Source organism: Mesoplodon mirus (genome assembly GCF_964341445.2).
Source record: "Mesoplodon mirus genome assembly, chromosome: 6".
In the NCBI taxonomy this organism is placed as follows: domain Eukaryota; kingdom Metazoa; phylum Chordata; class Mammalia; order Artiodactyla; family Ziphiidae; genus Mesoplodon; species Mesoplodon mirus.
Window position 1 is genome coordinate 93,487,082 of NC_138982.1, and position 26,155 is coordinate 93,513,236.

The 26,155-nt window shown below is 39.3% G+C and overlaps 1 long non-coding RNA gene across 1 annotated transcript in view; it reads left to right on the plus strand.

Annotated features, from left to right (window-relative positions):
• LOC309806936 overlaps nucleotides 1-25,220 on the plus strand; it is a 306,740-nt gene extending 281,520 nt beyond the window's left edge. Inside the window, exon 3 of the long non-coding RNA XR_014294462.1 lies at nucleotides 25,040-25,220. This is a non-coding gene — a long non-coding RNA (uncharacterized lncRNA). The remainder of the gene's footprint in view (nucleotides 1-25,039) is intronic.
• The last annotated feature ends 935 nt before the right edge of the window (nucleotides 25,221-26,155 follow it).

Sequence of the window (26,155 nt, forward strand, 5' to 3'; positions counted from 1 at the left end):
AGTAGTTTTACATTTCTAAAAGTCAGTTTACTTATCTGTAAAAGAGGCTTCTTCCTGGGAAAGCAGCGAGGATGCCTCTTTTGGTTGGTACAGTAGTCCCTCGTTATCCACAGGGGATCGTTTCCAGGACCCTCACAGATACCAATGTCTGAGGATGCTCACGTCCCTTATGTAAAATGGTGCAGTATTTGCACCTACACATATCCTCCAGTATACTTTAAATCAGCTCTAGATTACTTATAATTTCCAATGCAGTGTAAATGCTCTGTAAATAGTCATAAATACAACGTAAATGCTATGTAAGTAGTTGCTGGTACGCAGCAAATCCAAGTTCTTTTTGGAACGTTCTGGAATTATTTTTTTAATATTTTCCATCCCTGGTTTGTTGAATCCATGGATGTGGAACCAGTGGATACGGAAGGATGACTCTGTTCCATTTTTCTGACATATTCTGAGTTAAAATATCAGGGGGAGAAGAAATGGGGGTAGGGTTTCTCTGAGAGGCAGTAAACATTTGCTAGATTCCAGTGGTAATAATCAAGGACATCAGTTCCCACATGTTTGTCTTTAACAGTTGTTAAAACAACAAAGTTAGTGTTAACCCATATTAACAATTGTGTATAGCCTCAAGTCTATCTACAGCTCATCTTCAAAATCTGGAATAACTGGATCTGTGTTTATTGTGCATGTAAACACATGCACAATAAACACAGGTGTTGGAAGGGGAAAAAATAATTACTGCTATTGAGGGATACTAAATAGAAAATAAATGCTTAGAGAGATCTTAGACGTTTTAAAAAATAACAGAAATTAAAGCAAGTTCCATTTGATGATATTTGAGTTAAATATCAAAGTTTTTTCATAGTTTGAAATCCTCAGGACAAATCTCTTTAAAATGTCATGGATGACAGGTTTGTAAGACTGTGTGAACCCATGATCCTGCCGAAATGTTAAACAGTGATGGTTCTAAAGAAAGTAAATGCAATTCTCTTGAATTTAATAGGAAATTTTGGTGGTGTTTTTTTTAACTCAATGTACCACCACATAGAGGTTGAAAATTCTTAAAGTGAAAGGAAATAAAGAATTATGCCAGTTTATCTCTTAAAAGAGAATTAACTGGTATATGAAGAAAGATGTAAAAGATGAATGAATGAAGAATTAGGTACTTAACTGTGATCAGAAATATTGAGAAAAAGAACTGAAGATTGAACCAAGAGTGAATAGCTGTAGATATTGACAGTTTCTCAGACTGTGTATTGCTATTGTAAAACATGAATGATTATGTGATCACTTATTTGGCAGCTATGAAACCAATGCATTCTTTAACCTAAGATCATAGAAAAAGAATAAGAAAAAACATTTTCAGATTTTTATCATAATCAGACCTCTCTAGTTCCATATTTCTCTGGGGTTTTCCTTCTTTTCTAATTGTGTTTGGAACTTTTGATTTTGGACTGTGGAACATTGAAAATTTTAACATCCTTTTTTCTCTTACTCTTTTTTTCAAGTATAGTCTTAGAGGTGTTTTCAAACCACATAAATCAAAGACCTTGAATAGAATCTATCTCACACCTTCTCTTTGATCCTATTTCCTTTGCCCTCAAATGCTCTGTCCATTTCAGAAAGTAAGTGGGGTTTCAACTTTGCATTGTTCTTTTCCAATATGACTTTCAAAGACACTAAAATAATCCTTTCCATTTCATTAAAAGTGATTGTGCCCTGGTTTTTTTTTTTCCCCCTTTCTCAGTTATTAAACACCCTGAATCATTACATTTTTTGTGTGTTGATCTTAATTTGGGATATAGCCTCACTTATGAAATTAGTGAAAATCCTAAACTTTTTAGGGAATAAGGAATAAAGATTCCAGCCTTGAAGGGCATTGAGGTTTTCAGCATCATAACAATTTCTAACTTCTTAATATACTGTAGTTAATTAAATCATCAACTAGACATATCCTGTTTACTGCTCTTTTGGATTAAAATAAATTAAAGCAGAAAGGAAATACAACTTAATTGGCCTTAGATAAGTTGTTATACTGTTACTACAACAGTTCTCTTGGAATTTAGTAATCATAATTATGTGACTCTTAATTAGATAATTATTGTTGTGCAGTTTTTCTTGACTTAAGGGGGAAAATCCATTGGCATAATCAGCCATACCATGCTGTGTCAGAAACTTTAAATCAGAAAAAAATGTTAGAGTAAGTTGTAGAGTGCTTTATTATTTATAGGAGCATAATTCCCTAGGCAACTAACAGAGGAAAAGTCTGAAAATACTCCTTGCTTGAATATTTGTTCTTTTTCGTTGTTGGCCAAAGTATTGCTCTGATTTGTCAGAGTAAGACTGATAGAGGAATGACAAGTCATCATGCATGGGTGATTTTTCATCAAAGTAGACAGCTGATAAAAGAGGCTTATGGATTTTTGGTTCTTTCAAGAATAAATTTTGAATAAAATTTGAATAAATTTTTGTGTTAGCCCATCAGAGATTGAGTTTAGCCATTTTGTTTCCAATTTTCATATACAAAAAAATCAAAGAAGGAGAAATGAAGTGTTTCTACCATAACACATTATATGCATTCCTAGAAATTTACATATTCTGCAAAACAGAAGAATGTGAATTTTGAGAAAAGTAGAGTTAATTAAAATAAAAATTTCTAACCAAAATGCTAACAAAAACAATGATAGGTATTTTAAGAGATAACTTGAACAAACCAGAAAGGCAGTTCAACATGGATAGAGGATACCGCAGTTACAGAGTAGAATGACTTATGGCATCAATAGAGTAGATAGAAGTGGATCTCTTAGCCAGTATAGCTTTCATTGAGATGGTCACAGAGGAAGAACAAGCTGCTCTGACGTTGGATCTGGCAAAGCTGAAATACTGCCTCTTGGGAGATCTGGGTTTAGGCGTCATTTGATTTTTTTACCAATAGAATTAATGAACCTCCTTTACAGTCCTCCTGGGTTTTTCATCAATGAGTTAAACGCATTTTTTCACAACTTTATTCTAACTCAGCTTTTTAAATTTTGAAAATTGTACCTTGATTGCTTTGGAGGTTACACCAGAGATTTCCAAGTAAATACATTTCAGAGCCATTTAAACAGCCTAGCCAGGGAATAAACATCCTTCCTTGGCTCCCGAAGCAAAGCCCAAGGAGCAATAGAACTTTATTTACCTTCACTGACTCTTTGTTTCTCCTCCACACCCCACACCCCGATTCTGTGCTTTTGCTTTTGTTTCTGCTTCTGTTTTCCTAAAACCTGGAAGTTATTCTTTTTTTTTTTTTCCTGTACTTGGGCCTCTCACCTTCTTGGCCTCTCCCGTTGCAGAGCACAAGCTCCGGACACACAGGCTCAGCGGCCATGGCTCATGGGCCCAGCCGCTCCACGGCATGTGGGATCTTCCCGGACCGGGGCATGAACCCATGTCCCCTGCATCAGCAGGCGGACTCTCAACCACTGCGCCACCAGGGAATCCCTGGAAGTTATTCTTAATTTGCCACTAATGTATGTGAATTTGGTTTTATGGCCTATTTGATGGTCTTTATCAGGCAGAGACCTATTCTGTTGGGTGAGAGATGACAGAAAATTTTGTTTGTTTGTTTCCTTGTTTATTCAAGAATACATCAGCCTTCCACTGAAAAGGTTAAGAGCATTTTGACATGCAGATTTGTGAGCTTTTGTTCTCCATGTTTATTTTAAGTTATGACTACAGGTGTGAACTGAAGCTACAAGCTGTGTGTCTGTGTCTGTAATTGCAAAAAGTCTTTATCTCTCATTTTGTGTTAGAAATATTCTCTTCTGGAAAAATAAGTAAATCAATTAGATATAAAATCTTGTAAATTAAGGAGTTCTATATTGATTGGTTTATAGAAGCTAATAAGGTTTATAAAAGTCTAATATAAGGGAACATACAATTTCCTAGAGAATTAAAGACACTAAATATCTAATAATTTAAATATGGAACCCTTAAAAAACAAAAAACACCAAAAGAACACTTTTCACTGAAAATGCCAGTTTAAAAGCATTAAAAAAAATACACAAGAATCCCAACTTCTGTAATTAAAACAAATTTTTAGACAATTCTGACTAGTTTGAAAATGCTTTTTTGCCTACCTCAGTTACTTTATTTTTTTTAATTGAAATATAGTTGATTTACAATATTAAATTAGTTTCAGATGTACAACAGTGATTCAACATTTTTATATATTATATTCCACTTAAAGCTATAAAATAATGGCTATATTTCCCTGTGCTGTACAATATACCCTTGTTATTTATTTATTTCATACATAATAGTTTGAATCTCTTAATCCTTACCCTATCTTGCCCCTCCCCCTTCTTTCTCCACACTGGTAACCACCAGTTTGATCTCTATATCTGTGAGTCTGTTTCTGTTTTGTTATAGTCATTCATTTTATTTTTTAGATTGCACATATAAGGGATTACATAGAGTATTTGTCTTTCTCTGTCTGACTTATTTTATGAAGGATAATGCCCTCTAGGTCCATCCACGTTGTTGCAAATGGCAGAATTTCATTATTTTTTTATGTTTGAGTGATATTCCAGTATGTGTGTGTGTGTGTGTGTGCACATGTGTGTGTACACCACATCTTCCTTAGCCATCTGCTGATAGATGTTTAGGTTGCTTTCATATTTTGGCTATGGTAAATAATGCTACTGTGAACACTGGGGTACATGTGTCTTCACAAATTAGTGTTTTGGGTTTTTTTTTGGATTTATAAACAGGAGTGGAATTGCTGGAACATATGGTGATTCTAAGTTTAGTTCTTTGAGGAAGCTCCATACTGTTTTCTAAAGGAGCTGCACCAATTTACATTTCCACCAACAGTGTATTAGGGTTCTCTTTTCTCCATATCTTTGCCAACATTTGTTATTTGTGGTCCTTTTGATGATAGCCATTCAGAAAGGTGCAAGGTGATATATCATTGTGGTTTTGATTGGCATTTCTCTGAATAGCAATGTTGAGCATCTTTGCATGTGCCTGTTGGCCATCTGTATGTCTTCTTTGGAAAAATGTCTATTCAGGTCTTCTGCCCTTTTTTTTTTTTTTTTTTTGCGGTACGCGGGCCTCTCACTGTTGTGGCCTCTCCCGTTGCGGAGCATAGGCTCCGGACGCGCAGGCTCAGCGGCCATGGCTCACGGGCCCAGCCGCTCCGCGGCATGTGGGATCTTCCCGGACTGGGGCATGAACCCGTGTCCCCTGCATCGGCAGGCGGACTCCCAACCACTGCGCCACCAGGGAAGCCCTTGTGCCCATTTTTTAATCAGGCTGTTTTTTTTTTTTTAATATTGAGTTGTATGAGCTATTTATAAATTTTGGATATTAACTCCTGGTTAGTTATATCATTTACAATAATTTTCTACCATTCAGTAAGTCTTTTCATTTTGTCAGTGGTTTCCTTTGCTGTGCAAAACTTTTAAGCTTAATTAGGTCTCATTTGTTTATTTTGTCTTTTGCTTCTTTTGCCTTAGGAGACAGATCCAAAAAAATATTGCTATGATTTATGTCAAAGAGTGTTCTGCCTATGTTTTCCTCTAGCAGTTTTATGTTTTCTGCTCTTACATTTAGGTCTTTACTCCATTTTGAGTTTATTTTTGTAGATGGTATGAGAAAATGTATAATTTCATTTTTTAACATGCAGCTGTCCAGTTTTCCTAGCACCATGTATTGAAGATACTGTCTTCTCTCCATTGTATATTCTTCCATACAAATTGTGAAAATTTTTGTTCTAATTCTGTGAAATATGCCAGTGGTAGTTTGATAAGGATTGCATTGAATCTGTAGATTGCTTTTGGTAGTATAGTCATTTTCACAATGTTGATTCTTCCAATCCAAAAACATGGTATATCTCTCCATCTATTTGTTATCATCTTTAATTTCTTTCATCAGTGTCTTATAATTTTCTGCATACAGATCTTTTTTCTCCTTAGGTAGGTTTATTCCTAGGTATTTTATTCGTTTTGTTGCAGTGGTAAATGGGAGTGTTTTCTTAATTTCACTTTCAGATTTTTCATCATTAGTATATAGGAATGCCAGAGATTTCTCTGCATTAATTTTGTATCCTGCGACTTTACCAAATTCATTGATTAACTCTAGTAGTGTTCTGGTAGCATCTTTAGGATTCTCTATGTATAGTATCATGCCATCTGCAACCAGTGACAGCTTTACTTTTTCTTTTCTGATTTGGATTCCTTTTATTTCTTTTTCTTCTCTGATTGCTGTGGCTAAAACTTCCAAAACTATGTTCAATAATAGTGGTGAGAGTGAGCAACCGTGTCTTGTTCCTGATCTTAGTGGAAATGGTTTCAGTTTTTAACCGTTGATGATGATATTGGCGGTGGGTTTGTCATATAGGACCTTTATTATGTTGAGGTAAGTTCCCTCTATGTCTACTTTCATATTACAGTACCTTGAAAATACAGTAGTACCATTACAACAGCTGGCATACAGGGGCTGGCATTGAGTGAACAGGCAGGAAGAGTTACTGACTGGAGGAGGGAGAGGAGGTGGGAGATGGTAGAGCTGAAGGATCCTCAGCATAGGAGATGGAGTGCAAGCTGCAGTTTTACTGATGCCTAAGATTGATGGCACAGGTTCTGGTTATTTACTGGAACCGGATGCACGTTTGCATCTTTGAAAATTTGTAACTTGAAGGTTCATAAGTAGGAGACTTACTGTAATGCCCTTCTTTGTCTTTTGTTATAGACTTTGTTTTAAAATCTATTGTACCATTGCAACAAAAAGAATAAAATACCTAGGAATAAACCTACCTAAGGAGGTAAAAGACCTGTACTCGGAAAACTGTAAGACACTGATGAAAGAAATCAAAGATGACACAAACAGATGGAGAGATGTACTATGTTCTTGGATGGGAAGAATCAATATTCTGAAAATGACTATACTACCCAAAGCAATCTACAGATTCAATGCAATCCCTATCAAATTACCAATGGCATTTTTCACAGAATTAGAACAAAAAATTTTACAATTTGTATGGAAACACAAAAGACCCCAAATAACTAAAGCAATCTTGAGAAAGAAAAACGGAGCTGGAGGAATCAGGCTCCCTGACTTCAGACTATACTGCAAAGCTACAGTGATCAGACAGTATGGTACTGGCACAAAAACAGAAATATAGATCAATGGAACAGGATAGAAAGCCCAGAGATAAACCCGCACACGTCTGGCCACCTAATCTATGACAAAATAGACAAGAATATACAATGGAGAAAAGACAGTCTTTTCAATAAGTGGTGCTGGGAAAACTGGACAGCTATATGTAAAAGAATGAAATTAGGACACTCCCTAACACCATACACAAAAATAAACTCAAAATGGATTAGAGACCTAAATGGAAGACTGGACACCATAAAACTCTTAGAGGAAAACATAGGAAGAGCACTCTTTGACATAAATCACAGCAAGATCTTTTTGGACCCACCTCCTAGAGTAATGGAAATAAAAAGAAAAATAAACAAATGGGACATAATGAAACTTAAAAGCTTTTGCATAGCAAAGAAAACCATAAATGAGACAAAAAGACAACCCTCAGAATGGGAGAAAATATTTGCAAATGAAAAACCCGACAAGGGATTAATCTCCAAAATATACAAACAGCTCATGAAACTCAATATCAAAAAAACAAACAACCCAGTCAAAAATGGGTAGAATACCTAAATAGACATTTCTCCATAGAAGACATACAGATGGCCAAGAAGCACATGAAAAGACACTCAACATCACTAATTATTAGAGAAGTGCAAATCAAAACTACAATGAGGTATCACCTCACACCGGGCCATCATAAAAAAATCTAGAAACAATAAATGCTGGAGAGGGTGTGGAGAAAAGGGAACTTTCCTACACTGTGGGAATGTAAATTAATACAGCCACTATGGAGAACAGTATGGAGGTTCCTTAAAAAACTAAAAATAGGACTACCATATGACCCAGCAATCCCACTCCTGGGCAAAAACCATAATTCAGAAAGACACATGCACCTCAGTGTTATTTCAGCACTATTTACCATAGCCAGGACATGGAAGCAACCTAAATGTCCATCGACAGATGAATGGATAAAGAAGATGTGGTACGTACATATAATGGAATATTCCTCAGCCATAAAAAGGAATGAAATTAGGTCACTTGTAGAGACATGGATGGACCTCGAGGCTGTCAAACAGAAGGAAGTGAGAAAGAGAAAAACAAATATCGTATATTAATGCACATATGTGGAATCTAGAAAAATGATACAGATGAACCTGTTTGCAGAGCAGGAATAGAGATGCAGATATAGGGAATGGACATGTAGGCACAGGGCGGGGAGGGGGGAGTGGGGTGAATTGGGAGATTGGGATTGACATATGTTCACTGCCGTGCATAAAACAGCTAGTGGGAACCTGCTGCATAGGTCAGGGAGCTCAGCTCCTTGCTCTGTGGTGACCTAGATGGATGGAATGGGGGGAGGGGTGGGAGGGAGGTCCAAGAGGGAGGGGATATATGTGTATATCTAGCTGATTCACTTCGTTGTTCAACAGAAACTAACACAACATTGTAAGGCAACTATACCCCAATTAAAAAATAAAGTCTAGGGCTTCCCTGGTGGCACAGTGGTTGAGAGTCTGCCTGCCGATGCACGGGACATGGGTTCGTGCCCCGGTCTGGGAAGATCCCACATGCTGCAGAGTGGCTAGGCCCGTGAGCCATGGCCGCTGAGCCTGCACGTCCGGAGCCTGTGCTCTGCAATGGGAGAAGCCACAACAGTGAGAGGCCCGCGTACCGCAAAAAATTAAAAAATTAAAAAAAAAGTAAAGTCTATTTTGCCTGATACGAGTACAGTATGTCCCCTACATGCACCTTCAAAGATGCAAACGTGTGTTTACATGTCCAGTCATGTAAATTAGTTCATGTGTCTGGTGTACATTGTCACGTGTGTGCGTCCTCTACAAGCGGTTGTGCTTTTGTGTACTTTACAGTACTGTATAGAGTACAGTAGTATAATATCTTTATTTCAAGCTCAGGATGTCCAGAAGCAAGCGTAAAAGCAGCAGTATATACTGATTATGTTAGTTGGGTACCTAGGCTACCTTTGTTGGACTTATGAGCAAATTGGGCTTCTGAACACGCTCTCAGAACTGAACTCGTTCGTATGTAGGGGACTTACTGTATTGCTACTCCACTTTCCTGTTGTTTCCATTTGCATGAAATATTTTTTCATCTTTGAACACTTTCATTTTGTGTGTGTCTTTAGCTCTGAAGTGAGTGTCTTGTAAGCAGCATATAGATAGGTCTTGATTATTTTATCCAATCAACCAACTGATGTCTTTGGATTGGAGCATTTAGTCCATTGACATTTAATGTAATTATTTATTGGTATGTGCTTATTGCCATTTTATACTTGTTTTCTGTTCTTTCCTTCTTTCTGTTTCTTTCTTTGTGATTTGATGGTTTTCTTTAGTAGTATGCTTGTGATTCTTTCTAGTTTTTGTGTATCTATTGTAGGTTTTTGATTTGTGTTTACTGTGGGGTTCGTGTATGCAGATCTATAACTATATCTACTTGTTTTAAACTGGCAGTCATTTACATTCAAGCAGATTCTAAAAGAGCTACATTTTCTACTCCCCTTGAGGTAAAATTTTGATGTCATATTTTACATCTTCATGTTTATACCTCTACTGATTATTGTAGTTATACTTGATCTTACAGTTTTTTCTCTTTTAATATTTACACTAGCTTATTTAAGTGGTTGATCCTCAGCCTTACTATATACTTGCCTTTAATAGTGGGAATTTTCCTTTACTACAGATACTTACTGTTATATCCCCTTCCTTTCCAGTTAGAAAAGACCATTGAGGGTTGGTTTAGTATTGATGAACTAATTTAGTGTTTGCTTGTCTAAGAAGTTCTTTATCTCTCCTTCAATTCTAAAAGATAATCTTTCAGGGTAGAGTATCCTAGGTTGCAGGTTTTTCCCTTTCAGGACTTTGAATATATCTTGCCACTCTCTCCTGGCCTGCAAAGTTTTTGCAGAAAAATCAGTGTATAGCCTTATGGGGGTTCCTGGGTATATGACTCTTTGTTTTTCCCTCGCTGTCCTTAGAATACTCTCTTTATCTTTAACTTTTGCCATTTTAATTATGATATGTCCTGGTTTGGGTCTGTTTGGGTTCATCTTGTTAGGGACCTTCTGTGCTTCCTGGACCTGGTTATTAGTTTCCATCTTCAGATTCAGGATGTTTTCAGCCATAATTTTATCAAATACATTTTCTACTCTTTTCTTCCTCTCTTCTTCTGAGACCCCTATAATGTGAATGTTGGTATGATTGATGTTGCCTCTTCGGTCCCTTAAACTGTTATCTTTTTAAAATTTGTTTTTCCTTTTGCTGTTCTGGTTTGGTGATTTCCAGTATTCTGTCTTCCAGATCACTTATTCATTCTTCTGAATCACCTAGCCTGCTATTATTTCCTTCTAGTGTGTTTTTCATTTCAGTTATTTTATTCTTCAGTTCTGACTGGCTCTTTTTTAAAAAATATTTTTAGTTCTTTGTTAAAATTATCACTGTGTTCATCTATTCTTGTCCCAATTCAGTTAGCATTCTCATTACTAATGCTTTGAACCCTTTATCTGGAAAAGTGTTTATTTCTGTTCATTAGTTGTTTTTTCAGGGCCTTTGTTTTGTTCTTTCAATTGAAACAAATTCCTCTGTCTTCTCATTTTGCTTAACTTTCTCTGTCTCTATGAAATTAGGTGAAACAGTTTCCTATTCCGGTCTTGAAGGGGTGTCCTCGTATGGGAGCATCCATATAGTCTGTGTGTACCCAGTGGCTTTGGTGCGAGAGCTAGATCTGATGCGAGCACACATCATATCTTTCTCCAGGGTTTGGTGGCAGGTATCACCTTGGTAGGAGGTGGGGCTGAGGATGGAGGGGATAGGACCAGAGTCAAGTGTAAGCCAGGGCTTCTCCTCTGCTTAGTGTGCCCAGTGACCAGCACCACCCTATTGGGGGTGTGCTCTAAGTGCTGGAGCAGAAGCCATGAGGGTCAGCCCTGAGGTGGCTATGTTCCCTTTAAATTTGTGTTCTTCCCACTCCCAGCACTGGCTGCCTTGTCCCAGAGGGGAGCAGTGCTGGATCAATAAGGGCTGTTTCAGGTGCTTTGGGTGGGTCTGGGTATGAGCTTTGGTGGCCCCAGCTACAGTCAGAGCCCAGAGCTGCTTTTGATGGCTGCCTCCTTAGGCACTGTAATGGCTGCCCTTACACTGCTCAGAAACTGATCCATGTCTGTGCTGGTTCCGCCCCTCACAACAGAGCTCTCTCCTTGGCTGTGGCAGTGCCTACTCCAGTGTGGAGCTGTGTCATGAAACAGGGCCAGAGTAGGCACTTGGCTGAGGCCAGGGCGCCCACTGGGCGGTCATGAGAAACTGGCCAGCATCCCATGCAGTCTCAATCTACCTCTGCTCTATTTTAGGAGTAAGCAAGCATGTGTGTGTTCCTCCTGAGTGGAGTCCAGGCTTCCCCCAGCCCTTCTGTTAGTCCTACCAGTTCTCTAACCAGCCAAGGGGACTTGTCTTCATGTTGTTGGACCCCAGGGCAGTGTGCGCAATCTGTTGCTCAAACTGTTCGCTCTGTAGGGAGGTTCTCTGCCCATTTAATCCCCCTCCTCTTTGAGTACCATCCCTGTGGTGCAGGTCCCAACCTGATCACCTCTCTTCCCTTACCCCATTCTTTGTGGTTCTTTCTTATAGCCTTGATTGTGTAAGAGTCTTTCTGCCAGTCTCCAGCTAGTTCTTACTGAAAATTGCTCCACATACAGTTGCTTTGTTGTTGTTGTACGCGGGCCTGTCACTGTTGTGGCCTCTCCTGTTGCAGAGCACAGGCTCCAGATGTGCAGGCTCAGCGGCCATGGCTCACGGGCCCAGCCACTCCGCGGCACGTGGGATCTTCCTGGACCGGGGCACGAACCCGTGTCCCCTGCATCGGCAGGCGGACTCTCAACCACTGCGCCACCAGGGAAGCCCTACACATGCATTTTTGATGTGTTCCTGGGGAGAGGTGAATTCCATGTCCTCCTACTCCACCATCTTGATCTGTTTCCTTTGGGTTTGACAGTTTTGGTTTTAAAACAGCTATATGCATGTACCTTGTCTTATCTGTGTGATTTTTATTTAAACTTCCTAAACATCTTATATACATCCTATATTTCTGGTATATCAATCAGATAAATAACATCATTCCCACAAAATGTTTAAGAATTTTAGGGGACAGAGATCAAGATGGCAAAATAGGAGGACATGGACTCACCTCTTCCCACAAATGCATAAAAAAATATATATATCTACATGTGGAACAGTTCTCACAGAATACCTGCTGAAAGATGGCAAAAAAACTCATATAACCAAAATTGCAACAAAGATCATCACATAACTGAGTAGAACAAAAGAAAAGAAAAAAAAAAAAAAGGAATCAGTACATGGCCTGCACCTCTGTGAGGGAGCTGTGAAAGAGGAAATGTTCCCTCACCCTGGGAACTCCCTGCATTGGCTGGAGGATTGGCCAAGACAGAAAGGGAGCTTCAGAGGCTCAGAGGAGAGTGCAGCACCTGGATTGTGGCAGGCAGAACAGAGAGAGACCAGTGCAGAGGGTCTTGGCCACTTGCCTGCAGTCCCCAGCCCGAGATGTGCGTCTCCTGGTGTGTGCGGGGGCTGGGAGCTGAAACTCGGGCTTCAGAGCACAGACCCAGGGAGAGGACTGGGGTTGGCTGCATGGAGACAACCTGAAGGGGCTGGAGTGTGGTCTGAGCTGCAATGGGGGCGTCCGCAGGACTGAGCCTAGGTCTGCTATAGGAGCCCGATTTTTAACACAAGTGCTGAAGGGAGGCGTGGGCCCCAGACATAGCGGCCTCATTCTTGGTGTGCTCACAGGAGGCATGGCTCCACCTCTACGAGACCTGGGAGCACACAGGCACTGGCGGGTTGCCCACACATGGAGAGACTGAAATCTGAGCCATCTCCTGGTGGCTGTGCTGCCCCCGGATTTACGTGCTGCCAGCAGCTTTGTAAGCTCAGTGCCTGTGGGACATCTGAGCAGATTACTGGTGCTCCCGTGGCAGGGGCAGATCTGGCGTTAGCAGCTGTGGGCTTTGCGGGAGTGTGCATGTGGAGGCAGGGCTGGGGTCTGGTCTGATTCTGTGGCTCCTGGCAGGGGGTCCAGGTGCATGACTACGGCGGTCCCGGTACCTGACTTCAGCAGATCTGTGCCAACAAATCTTCACTGGTGGCTGTGTGAGCACAGTACCTGAGGGACACCTGGGCTGATTGCCTGCATTCCCATGGTTGAAGTGGGGCCAGGGGCAGTGCCAACAACAGTGTACTTTGTGAGCCCACACAACTGGGGGTAGGCGACACCATAGAGTGCACTTCCTGGTAGACACCTCCTGTGGAGGAATACCCAATGGTTCCTCTCCTAGCAGAAGTGCTCCAGTCCTGCCTGCCTCACACCACAGCTCAGAAATGGATCTGCGGGCTTCTGCTCCAACAATTAGGGAGCAGACCCTGCACTCAACAGGGCTGTGACAGCCACAGAGCAAAGAGGAGGCCCCACTCAATATCCAGTGCAAGCACTGATCACTCCTCTTATCAAAGGGATTATGGCCAGCACACACTGAGGAAAGACATGACAGGCATCCATAATGAAAACAACCCTTATACCAACAATATTAATTTGAACAGACTGATCACTAGAAGTAAAATAGAATCTGTAATTTAAAAAACTCCCTGCAAAGAAAAGTCCAAGATCAGATGTCTTCACTGGGGAATTCTATCAAACATACAAAGAAGAACTTATACCAATTCTTCTCAAACTCTTCCAAAAGATTGAAAAGGGAGGAACACTTCCAAAGTCATTCTATGAAGCTGCCATCACCCTGATATCAAAACCAGATGGGCAGTACCAAAAAAGAAAATTTCAGGCCAATATTGATGAATATAGATGCAAAAATTCTCAACAAAATATTAGCAAACTGAATCCAGCAACACATAAAAAAGATCATACACCACGACCAAGTTGGATTCATCCCAGGGTCACAAGGATATTTCAACATACGCAAATCAATCAATGTGATATACCACATCGACTAAAGAAAAGACAAAAAACACATGATCATCTCAATAGATGTTGAAAAAACACTTGATAAATTCAACATCCATTCATGATAAAAACTTGAGTGGGTATGGAAGGAACTTATCTCATCATAATAAAAGCTATTTATGACAAACCCACAGCCAACATAATACTCAATGGTGAAAAGCTGAAAGCCTTCCCACTAAAATCGGGAACAAGACAAGGATGCCCACTCACACTAGTTCTATTCAACATAGTATTGGAAGTCCTAGCTACAGCAGACAAACAAGGAAAAGAAATAAAATATCGAAATTGGAAGGGAAGAGGTAAAATTGTCATTATATACAGGTAACATGATACTATATATAGAAAACCCTAAAGGCGCCACACAAAACTACTAGAACTGATAAATGAATTCAGCAAGGTAGCAGGATACAAGATTAACATACAGAAATCTGTTGCATTCTGTCACACTAGCAATGAAATATCAGAAAAAGAAAGTTAAAAAAATCCAGTTTAAAATTGCATCAAAAAATACTTAGGGGACTTCCCTGGTGGCACAGTGGTTAAGAATCCACCTGCCGGGCTACCCTGGTGGCGCAGTGGTTGAGGGCCCGCCTGCCGATGCAGGGGACGCGGGTTCGTGCCCCCGTCTGGGAAGATCCCGCATGCCGCGGAGCGGCTGGGCCCGTGAGCCATGGCCGCTGAGCTGCGCGTCCGGAGCCTGTGCTCGGCAACGAGAGAGGCCACGGCAGTGAGAGGCCCGCGTACCGCAAAAAAAAAAAAAAAAAAAAAAGAATCCACCTGCCAATGAAGGCAACACAGGTTCAATCCCTGCTCCAGGAAGGTCCCACATGCCGTGGAGCAACTAAGCCTGTGCACCACAACTACTGAGCCTGCGTGCTACAGCTACTGAAGCCTGTGCGCCTAGAGCCCAGCAAGAGAAGCCACAGCAGTGAGAGGCCTGCACACCACAGTGAAGAGTAGCCCCCGCTCACCGCAACTGGAGAAAGCCCGCATGCGGCAACGAAGACCCAATGCAGCCAAAAACAAATAAATAAAGTATATAAATGTATAAAAAAATACTTAGGAATAAACCTGACCAAGGAGGTGAAAGACTATAATGCTGAGAAGTATGAAACATTAATAAAGGAAATTGAAAATGACTCAAAGAAATAGGATGATATCCCATGCTCTTGGATTAGAAGAATTAATATAGTTAAAATGGCCATACTGACCAAAGCAATCTACAGATTTAATGTGATTCCTATCAAAGTAACTGTGACATTTTTCACAGAACTAGAACAAATTATTCTAAAATTTATATGGAGCCACGAAAGACCCAGAATTGCCAAAGCAATCCTGAGTAAAAAGAACAAAGCTGGAAGCATAACCCTCTCAGACTTCAGACAATACTACAAAGCTACAGTAGTCAAAAGAGCATATTACTGGCACAAAAACAGACACATAGATCAATAGAACATAATAGAGAGCCCAGAAATGAACCCACATACCTAAGGTCAATTAATCTTTGACGAAGGAGGCAAGCATATCCAGTGGAGAAAAGACAGTCTCTTCAGCAAGTGGCATTGGCAAAGCTGGACAGCTGCATGTTAATCAGTGAAGTTAGAACATTCCCTCACATCCTACACAAAAATAAATTCAAAATGGCTTAAAGACATGACATCACAAAACTCCTAGAGAGAACATAGGCAAAACATTCTCTGACATAAATCATAGCAATGTTTTCTTAGGTTAGTCCCCCAAGGCAATAGAAATCAAAAATAAATAAATGGGACCTAATGAAACTTATAAGCTTTTGTACAGCAAAGGAAACCATAAACAAAATGAAAAGACAACCTACAGACTGGGAAGGAATATTTGCAGACGATGCAACCAACAAGGGCTTAATTTCCAGAATATACAAACAGCTCATACAAGTCAACAACAAAAAACAAACAACCCAATCAATAAATAGGCAGAAAACCTAAACAGATATTTCTCCAAAGAAGACATACAGGTGGCCAATAGGCACAAGAAAAAATGTTCAACATTGCTAATTATTAGAGAAATTCAAATCAAAATCAAAATGAGGTTTAACTTCACACCAGTCAGAATGGCTATCATTAAAAGTCTACAGTTACGCTGGAGAGGGTGTGGAGAAAAAGGAACCCTCCTACACTGTTGGTGGGAATGTAAATTGGTGCAGCCACTATGGAAAACAGTATGGAGGTTCCTTAAAAACTAAAAATAGAGTTGCCATATGATCCTGCAATACCACGCCTGGGTGCATATCCAGAGAAAACTCTAATTCTAAAAGATACATGCACCCCAGTGTTCATAGCAGCATTATTTACAATAGCCAAGACATGGAAGTAACCTAAATGTCCATTGACAGATGAATGGATAAGGAAGATGTGGTATATATACACGATGGAATGCTACTCAGCCATAAAAAAAATGAAATAATGCCATTTGTAGCAACATGGATGGACCTAGAGATTATCATATTAAGTGAAGTAAGTCAGACAAAGAAAGACAAATATCATATGATATCACTTATTTGTAGAATCTAAAATATGATACAAATGAACTTACAAAATGGAAACAGACTCACAGACACAGAAAAATTTATGTTTACCAAAGGGTAACGGGAGGAATAGATTAGAAGTTTGAGATTAGCTGATACAAACTACTCTGTATAAAATAAACTGTATAGTACCAGGAACTGTACTTAATATCCGGTAATAAAGCATAATGGAAAAGAATAGGAGAAAGAAATACATATGTATAACTGAATCTCTTTGCTGTGCACCAGAAAATAATACAACATTGTAAGTCAACTATACTTCAATAAAAAAGAATTTTAGAAAAACATATTCTATAAATTAAATACTAATTTCATTGATTTTTATATCAATAGTAATTATCTTCTGGATGCAACAGCTGAAAATATAATTTTTCAGGATTTTAGTTATTTTTAAAATATCAGATTTATATTTTCTTGTCATTAATTGATAGTTCTTTGGACTTGAATAATTTCTAAGCAAGATAAAATACTGAAAAATTGGTCATCATGCATGGTTTTACTATATATATACATTGTTTTAATATACATATAAATATATATAATGCATATTTAATATAATATATCTGTATTTTACATATATAATATATATTCCTGTGTTTTTTAATTTGATATGTTATAGAGTTGCTATACCTTTGTGTGAGAGTACTGTGATATGCCATTCAGATCTTCTTTTAGGAATAAAATATTTATTCATGTAGGAGCAGAGAGTGCTAATAAAAGAAGACCCTTATCCCATTTGGAGGAGTGCCCCAGTTAAAGAAACCTGACTTGCCCTTGGTCACATCTTCCAGAGGCAGCTTATATTCAATGACAGATCAAACATGGGCATATGAAGGTCCCTTTTATCAATTTGGACATCTCTCAGTGGCTATCCCAGTCCTGAGATGTGTGGTCACCTGTGGCCTTCGTAATACTTGCATCCCAGCTCTACTTCTCCCCCTGCTCAGTACTGCTTCCTTCCCCCTACTTCCACAGGTCTTGATCCTAAAAGCACTCCTTGATAATTGTTGTTCATGCTCATCTCCATTTCATATTCTCATATTCTTTTCCTTTATGCATTGTTACAGGATGTTGAATATAGTTCCCTGTACTATACAGTAAGACCTTGTTGTTTATTTTACATAGAGAGTGGTTTGTATCTGCTAATCTCAAACTTCTAATCTATTCCTCCCCCACCCCCTTTCCCCTTTGGTTACCATAAATTTGTTTTCTATGTCTGCTTCTGAGGAATCCAGACTAGGGCACTTTGGGTCTATCTATATACCTACCTACTTGTTTTCTTTATCTTCATTATCTATCCATCTGTCTATTGATCTGTCGATCTAGCTATCCATCCATCCACTCTTAAGAAAGTGTAAAAAGGATGTGTGCACTTAAAAAATTTTTGATATACCAAATACTTGTAACAGCTCTCATTACCTATTCTCTAGTTCTCTGAAATAATCAGTTATTTCATTTACAAGTTGTAATGTGCATGAGTGATTACGGGTCTATGAGCAATAGTGCCAAATTTTTTGACTGTATATTTAAGATTATGAGATGTGTTTTTGTTTATCAAGAAAAAATATGAGCTAATTGGTCTTATAGAAACACGTGCTGATGTAGAACAGGCTGTACCTTGGTAAATCTTGAGAATGTAACAGAGAATTTTACCAAGGAAACTGCAGTCAGTGATGTGAGGATGATACTTGGCAGAAACTTCTGAAAACAGAGTGTAGACAGAATTCTTTGGCACCTAAGCAACGATTCAGGAAGGATGACCAATGCCCATTACAACTAAACAAACCTTTCTTATTTACCAGTCTCTGTCAAAGGAGGGCTATTGAGCAGTATTTATTTTTCAAAAGACAGAACATAGATGCAGTTGGCCGAGGCTCCAGCTCTGATTTATTTATTACGCTTTTGCACATAGCATACAAATCCAGAACCTTATGACTCTCACCATTTTTACTGGAATCACTAGCAGTAGCTTTATAATTTCTATTAACCCAAGTTTCTTCATAGCATAATCTCTGTTTATCACTTCTGCTTCATCTCTTGTGCTCTTCTTTCTGTCACACCCTGCCACCAACCCCACAAACCACCAATGTCACTTCTGATGGTAAAATACTCTGTGCTCTTGCTTCAATACAGTCAAGTGGTTAAGAGGGTATACCCTGCATTCGGTCCAGCCCTACATGTATTCTGCCACTTCCAAACTGTGTGTCTACAATAAGTTACTTTCCTACCTTGTGCCTCAGCTTCCTCAACTGAGAACAATGTTAGTACCTCACTTGGATGTGGAAAGATTAAGTGGAGAGTGCTTGGTTCATAGTAGCTTACATACTATTTGGTGCTGTGTTATTTGGTAGAAATTACATATTCTCGTTTAGGGTCTGTTCTGTTCCGTTTTGCTCTCCAAACCTATTACTGTGATTGGGAGTATATTAAATGTGTGTGCTTAAACGTTTCAAGTTCTACTTTATGAATATGTATGATAAAAGGAATTCATTTTGATAGAGTACTTGCACATGTAGATTACTGCATAACTGTTGAGAAATTAATGAAAATTTTATTTAAATGTTCCTGTTGCCTGGAGACAACACAGATGCTTGAAAGTATCTCTACAAATTTTGCATTGAACAACTGAGGTTTTTGTGTGGATTTGTTTCTTCCTATAAAAAAAATTAGATGTGTAGAAGGTCCCAAGAAAAATCTTTTTCCTTTTACCTTGACTGGTTCACTACAGGGAGAACATTCTGGAATTCTCTGGTAATCAGGCTTAGGTGTGATTCAAGAAGAGGGGCTGACCTGTGTGAGGAGACTGAAATGCTAGTTCACATTCAGTTCCTCACTCTGGCTGTTATTACCACTAACAGAATTGCTGTGTGCCCAGCCCAGCTGCTGTGTCCGTATCTCTCACAAACTGCAGAAAGGCTGCAGGAAGTCTTTAGAAAAGTAGCTATTTGTTTTTCTAGGGATTAATGACACCCTTCTTTGTCTAAGTAATGGGTCTTACATTGTATATTTTAAACTTATTGAGCATTACTTAATTTCTATAATGCATGCCAACAATGTGATTAAAGCTGATTTGCACTAGATTATTTGTCAGATTACTTGGTTACCAGTTAGCCTCCCCAGGTACAAATTTCCTCTTCTAAGCACTAAAAATAGCATCTTTACAGAATCCTCAAAAATGCATACTGTAAACCAGTTGCCACATCCAAAAATGAAATTATTTATTCAAGTATTTTATTTGCAGCTGAATGTTTGACAGTTGTGGGAAATAGCAACATAACAAATATGGGGAAATGTTTTGCATGTAATTTTTGCTCTTTTGACACTTAATTTGCTGTTATACATTGACTTCAAAACCCTCAGAATCCCAAAACATTCCCTTCATTTGTTTGTTTTCCTTGATTCCATGTTAGCTTTCCCTGACTTCCCACAGACACTGTATTCTATTCACTTTTCTTCACATCTAAATTTTTATTTTCCTAATTCCTGTGGGAAAAAGTGAACAAACCAACATAGCATGCATCAGTTAACCAAAAGACCACCCAAATGTGATTATATATACTATAAATATATAAAGTCCAAGACTTTCACTTGTTTTTTTCTGCTCACTCAGCAAATCAGTCAGTATGTCCTCATATTGATTATTTTCTTGTCATTCTTTCTCTACTGTCTTGGTCTGGGCCTCATTGTTCCCTGCCCGTGTTATTGCAATAGCTTCTTAACAGGTCCCTCTGTCTCTGGTTTATCCCCTCATTAGGTTCTTCTATTCAGCATGGCCAGTTTAATTCTCCACTTTCATCATGTCATTTTTTTGCTTAAAACCTGACAATGCCTATTATTTATATATCATAATGAAACTTTTCAGCCCTTCTAACTTAAAGTCAAATACTGAGCTCTGGCCAGCAGAGTGTGGGCAGAGGTGATGTGCCCATCTCCATGCCTGGACCACAAGACCTTCCACACTATTGGCCACATGCTTTCTCTCTTCCATCATCTGTTGACTGAATGTAGGCAATCCAGTGGAGAACTTGGAGGTGATAGGGGATGGAAGAACCAATAAAAGAGTGGGGTCTTAGAATAACTTCATGGTGCAGAGCTCCTTGCCCCCAAATCCCACTCTTGACATTGGACTCTTACGTAAGCCAGAAAGAAAATTCCATTGTGTGAAGACAGTGAGGTTGTTTGGGTTATTTGTTGAAGCAGTTAGCCAGTTATCCTAATATGTATCAATTTTGCAATAACAGTGTTATCAGTGCAAATCAAGATTAATGAACTTGCTGGGAGGTTATTATTTGGATTTGGGACTTTTGTGCACAGTTTTTTCATTAGTTCCTTGCATATGGCTTTTGAATATAATTGTCTTTTTACTTTTATAATTCTTTAAGCAAGTAATTTTTAATACCATTTTAGAGCATTCGAAAATGTCTATTCATTTGTTCATTCGTTCATGGATGCAACAAACATTTATTTAGCATCTATTTTGTCCTAGGTACAAAGAAGAAGAGAAAAAAGGTTATATCTCAATATACTTTAAAAAAGTTAATGGTATATTACAGTCTTATCCTGAGCCCATTTACTACTTAATTTTTACACTCAGCGTAAAACCTCAACATTACCACTCTTCTCAGGGTTCCAAGGGATTAGAATCATTTTCAGTTCTTATCTGAGACACCCAGAATTTTTCTGTTGCCTGATTCTTCCTAGGGTTTGATGGTAATGGAAGAGTTTTTGTTTGTTTGTTTTTCATTATTCCTTCTGAAGGAAAAATTCTCTTTTACTGAATTCCCACCCTTGTACAAAATCAATATAGGTTTTCTTTTGCAAGCACCCATTACTTTAGGCATTCCTTTTCATGGCTTGAGAACTTTGATGGCAGTACCTTAGTAAAGAAAGCACCTCCCATCACTCCTAGCAGCTGAGTTTTTGTTGGGTAACTAGGTCTAGGGACAGAAGAAGGAAATCACATCTTCTGACATGATCCAGGACTGAAAAAGTGTGTCATTCTTGGCCAATTCTCTTTCAACCATTCTTCTCCCTGCCATCTGATAAAGTCTATCTTGTATCTGAGGGCTTAAAAATGACATTTAATAGCTCCCCACTATGGAATTCACATTTTGGACAAGTACAGGGATGTCAAGAGGGTCTTGACACTTTATTTCAAAATCTTGTTTTGCTTTCCAATAGCACCAGTGGCTCATCCTTTGCATTTCCTGCTATAGGAAAATATACATGCCAAGAGCTTTAGATTTGACTCCTGGGTTACTTAAAATGCGGATTAACAGGTGAGCTTGGTCAATGCCATTCTCAGGTGTGTGTAAGATTGTTAAACAATCCCTGATAATATCTTTCACAACCTTTCTGAGTGAGTGGGGGTTGAGGCATGTCAAGAAAGGTCAAGAAAGGGGAGAGGGAGGTTAAAAAGAAGCCTGATATTTGGTTTCTGAGCCTGGCTCTGGAACCAGATCTAACATATATACACTACCAAATGTAAAATAGATAGCTAGTGGGAAGCAGCCACATAGCACAGGGAGATCAGCTCGGTGCTTTGTGACCACCTAGAGGGGTGGGATAGGGAGGGAGAGAGGGAGATGCAAGAGGGAAGAGATATGGGAACATATGTATATGTATAACTGATTCACTTTGTTATAAAGCAGAAACTAACACACCATTATAAAGCAATTATACTCCCATAAAGATGTTAAAAAACAAAAAACAAAAACAAAACAAACAAAAAAAATAAATAAAAGCTCTAGGGGCCAGCGCCAGCAACCGTAGAGTCCATGCTGCTAACCTTCTTTGTTTTTCCTATACATTAATGGGCTCAGTAAAATGATGACACTTCACATTGTATTGTCATTGCCTGTTTACGTTTGTCTGCCATGTTTGAAGGAAAGGACCATGTGTTACCTTTGAATCTTGAAACAAATACATTCAATAAAGTTTTGGTGGCTAAGGGAGTGAATAAGTGAAGTGACCTCTACATTTGACCATCCTTGCAGTATAATAGGATGATGTAATTGAACTATAGACTCGATCACGTATGAATCCTGTGCTCCCATTTAGGCTTTTTACAGAATAAGGGTGGTAAAGGAAGAAATTAGTAGCAAGAAAGAGGAATGAAGGGCAGGGTAGTGTAGATGAGGAGGAATGGGTGAAAGTTAATCATTGGAGAACAGAAGAGATTGAAAGGTGAGAGGAGATAAGATTTATAGATGGGGATAGAGAGAGAGCTATGGAAGAGATGAACATGTTGGTGGAATCAGCCAGTAAGCATCCAGGATTATAGTCAAGTAGTTCTCTGACCCACCAAACAGCATGTTGGGAAGATGTAGTACAGTAAACCATGGAGTTTCTCAGAGGGAAGCTGTTGCACAGATAAGAAAGTCCGATTATTCCGTATTATTATTTTCCTTTCACGTTGGGAGGATGTACCAGTAACAGTTGGAGTCTCCTTTCAGCCAAATAGCTCCCATATGCTACATAATTCTGTTTCTGATTAAAATCCTATGGAAGATTCAGGCTGTATCTGGAACAATAGCAGGCTGAATTTGATTTATCAGTCTTCAGGGGAAGAAAAGATAATCAAATTTCCCCCTTCAGCAACTTTGGGACCATGCCATTTTCTGAGATGACAATGGATGTGAGTTGTACACTTTCTGTTTGTACACCTGCTGCCTGTTAATCACAAGTTCCTGGCATTTTATGAGATATTGTTCCCTATTTGATATCTTATGGGTTTTGTCATTTAAAGGCAAGGGCATTTCTGTAAAAACTGTTACTGAAACATGTATGAAAAATTAGGGAGACCAGTAGGGAGACAGAGTTGTGGATGATGTGAGGAAGAACACAGTCTTTAGTCAGAGAAATCTGGGTTTCAGTATGCTTTTTAACGTTTTAGTATGTGACCTGGACAAGTGATTTAAGTCCTCTGAACTTTGATTCCCTTATCTGTAAAATGGGGATAATGATATTTACATCAGATGATTATATTATGGATTAAATTACATAATTTATGATTGGCTGTGCATTCTGGAAAAATCTAGGGAGTGAGAACTGCGAAGAACTCTCGGCTCAAAAACACCATTCAAACTCTGGCCCTCAGAGACTTGGCCAAGCTTTAACATGGCTTCTAGCAGCCTAAGGCCTCGTGTCCCTGGGATCACCAGCCCCCTTTGGAGTTCTTGTTTTGAAAAGCTCAGAGATGTCGGAAGAATTTACTGTTCTAGCCAACACCAGGTCTCTTCTTAGAGCATCTACTAAGAAAGTCTTGCAATTGTGAATCCTTCCTCTGAACCTTTAAGATGTAGATGTATCTCCCATAACTCAGAAGTGTCTTTCTCAAGGACCTGAAAACCATTCCGTTACAATGTAATAATCAGGAAGGCCAGGGGCTCTATCTCCTAGACTCTGGGAAGATAGGATCCTAACTTTAATAATTGCCACGTAGCAGAGTCAGCTGGCTGGCCTAATCATGTTTACACTGATCAGCCCTTGGTAATTTTGAGTCCCTGCTCGCTTCCCTTTTCTACACCGTCATTCTGCCTTTAAAATCCCAGTCACCACTGTGCAAATCAGAATGGAGCTCAGCTCTTTCCCTTACTGTCAGTATTTACTGAATAAAATCTGTTATCACCACTCTAACTAATGTCTGGCTTTGTTTCTCTTTGGAAGTAAAGGCTGGCTTTGTGGTAACACCTACCAAACCTCTGCCCGCAGGTCTCTTTTAATGGGATATGTGTGTGTGTGCGTGCGTGTGTGCGTGCCTGTGTGTGTGTGTGTGTGTGTGTTTTCCAAAGGAGAGAGTGAGGTTCAGTCTTGTCAGGAAAGGTCATGGGAAGAAATTGGGAAAATGTGAGAAGACTGTTGTATGTTTCCTGACTGTCTCTAGGGAATAGGCTTGAGGGTTAGTTTCTTCTCATACATTTTTCAAAGGTCAGAAATATAACTTAAACAAGCTTTCATTATTTTAGCTTAAACCAAAATGGAATTTAAGGTGGATCCAGCTTAGGGCAAGGTGGGATGCAGATATTTAAAGGATGAAATTAGGACTCTATTTCTTCCTCTAGATTATGCTGTTCAATAAAATGCTCTGTGTTTACAGAAATGTTTTATATCTAAACTGTCCAGTATGATAGCCTTTGTGACTATTAAGCACTTGAAGTGTGGCTAATAGCAACTGAGGAAATGAATGTGTTAACTTAATTTTAATGAATTCAAGTGTAAAGCCACATGTGGCTGGTGGCTGCTCTGAGTTAGGGCACAACCCTAAATCATGCTGTGCTTGCCTCTTCTTGGCTTTATTCTCAGACTGTCTCCATGTGGTGTCGGTGGCTCCTGGAAACTGCAGAATTAGTTGGTCCTCAAATAATATGATCTCACAGAAGGAGAGAAAACCATCTCTTCTTCAGCAGCCGTATCCACCTCTGAGAAGGATTCGAATTGGCCTCGTTGAGGTAAGTCATGATGTGCAAGAGGGTGGACACTCATAGTCCACCCTGAGTCACATCCTGTTGTGGGCCATTCAGTTCACTGTCTTCCAGAATTGCTTTGAGTTTGAGAGAAATAGTTATCAAGTAGTGGTTAAAGCAAAAGTTGACCAACTTTTTTTTTTTTTAAAGGGCTTCAAATGCTCGGCTTTTTATTTATTTATTTGTTTATTTATTTATTTATTTTCGGCTGTGTTGGGTCTTCATTTCTGTGCGAGGGCTTTCTCTAGTTGTGGCAAGTGGGGGCCACTCTTCATCGCAGTGCGCGGGCCTCTCACTATCGCGGCCTCTCGTGTTGCAGAGCACAGGCTCCAGATGCGCAGGCTCAGTAGTTGTGGCTCACGGGCAGAGTTGCTCCACGGCATGTGGGATCTTCCCAGACCAGGGCTCGAACCCGTGTCCCCTGCATTAGCAGGCAGATTCTCAACCACTGCGCCACCAGGGAAGCCCTAGACCAACTTTTTGAGACAGGGCAAAAGTAGTGATACCCTGTGGCCTTGGTGACAGAGTGCTGCACATTGTTGAGGAATGGAACATTTCTTCTTCATCACAGAGAGGATTTGGCACCTAAAGTCCTGGTCAGGAAGCAGCAGAAACCATACAATTTATAAAGCAGTGTCCTCAAAACAACAACAGCAGCATCCAATACGCATTCAAGAAATCTTATGTACGGAGAGCAATAAAAAGGTAGAAGAGTAAAAGACAGTAAGAGCATGACAGGCGTTATGTGGCCCCTGTAACGGGCATTCTGCTTCATGAGCACACGACAAACACTCTTCAAGAACTCTCAGAACTCTAGAGAGGATCTGATAGGCATCCGGAATACCTGTGAGTAAAGGTGGGAGTTAAATACAGGAAATAAGCCTTTACTATTAATGTGACAGTAGTTGTGTTCAAGGGCTGGTAATGCTGAAGTATTTGAATTACATATTTAAGC